Genomic DNA, 1,143 nt, shown 5'->3' with positions numbered 1-1,143 from the left:
CTTTTTTCTCATTCATTTCTTCCCCCAGCTTCAGTCGTTCGTTGCTCTTTTTTTCCTCGTTCCCTTCTTCCCCTTCTTCACTCGTTTGTTGTTCTTTTTTTCTCGTTCCCTTCTTCCCCCTTATTCCTTCACTCGTTCGTTGCTCTTTTTTTCTCATTCCCTTCTTCTACTTTTTTCCCTTCACTTGTTCGTTGCTTTTTTTCTCGTTCCCTTCTTCACCCTTCATCCCTTCACTCGTTCGTTGCTTTTTTCTCGTTCCCTTCTTCCCCTTTTTTCACCTGAACTCGTTCATTGCGCTCTCTTTCTCGTTCCCTTCTTCCCACTTTTTCCCACGCACCCTTTCCTTGCGCTCTCTTTCTCCTTCCCCTTTCTTGATTTTTATTTGCACTCGTTCATTGTGCTCTTTCTCGTTCCCTTCTTCCCCCTTTTACCCCGCACTCGTTCGTTGCTCTCTCTTTCTCGTTCCCTTCTTCCCCATTTTTCCCTGCACTCCTTCGTTGAGCTTTCTCGTTCCCTTCTTCCTTTATTCCCCCGCACTCGTTCATTGCGCTTTCTCGTTCCCTTCTTCCTATTTTCCGCTGCACTCTTTCTTTGCGCTTACTTTCTCCTTTCCTTCTTCCTTTATTTCCCCCCTCACTCGTTCGTTGCGCTTTCTCCTTCTCTACTTTCCTCTTTTTGCGCGCACTCGTTCGTCGCGTTCTCTTACTCGTTCCAACTTTTCCGCTTTTTCTTTGCACTCGTTCATTGCAATCTCTTTCTCCTTCCCGTCTCCCCCCTTTTTCCCCGCATTAGTTCGTTGCGCTCTCTTTCTCGTTCCCCCCTTTCCTGCTTTTTATTTGCACTCGTTCGTTGCGCTCTCTTTATCGTTCCCTTCTTCCCCATTTTTGCGCTGCACTCTTTCATTGCGCTCTTTCTCATTCCCCCTTTTCCGCTTTTTATTTCCAGTCGTTACTTGCACTCTCTTTCTTGTTCCCTTCCTTCCGCGTTTTCCACCGCACTCAGTCGTTTTGCTTTTTTCTTTCTCTTCTTCCTTTTTTCTCCTGCACTCGTTCGTTGCGCTCTCTTTCTCATTCCCTTCTTCCTTTATTCCCCCACACTCATTTGTTGCGCTCTTTTTCTCGTTCCCTTCTTCCCCCTTTTTCC

The 1,143-nt window shown here is 46.5% G+C and overlaps 1 long non-coding RNA gene across 2 annotated transcripts; it reads right to left on the bottom strand.

Annotated features, from left to right (window-relative positions):
* Positions 1-156: 156 nt before the first annotated feature.
* On the bottom strand, positions 157-647 carry LOC108449628. Of its 2 annotated transcripts, none has more exons than XR_001865865.1 (2): positions 638-647; positions 157-278 (listed from the first exon to the last, which is right to left on the bottom strand). It is a non-coding gene; the product is annotated as an uncharacterized LOC108449628 (long non-coding RNA). The 2 variants fall into 2 exon arrangements; XR_001865864.1 differs by lacking the exon at positions 638-647 and adding an exon at positions 439-624.
* Between the last annotated feature and the right edge of the window lie 496 nt (positions 648-1,143).

Source organism: Corvus brachyrhynchos, unplaced genomic scaffold (assembly GCF_000691975.1).
Source record: "Corvus brachyrhynchos isolate BGI_N302 unplaced genomic scaffold, ASM69197v1 scaffold409, whole genome shotgun sequence".
Classification (NCBI taxonomy): Eukaryota; Metazoa; Chordata; class Aves; order Passeriformes; family Corvidae; genus Corvus; species Corvus brachyrhynchos.
The sequence above is the reverse complement of the archived record's forward strand: the minus strand, read 5'-3'. Positions and strand labels throughout refer to the sequence as shown.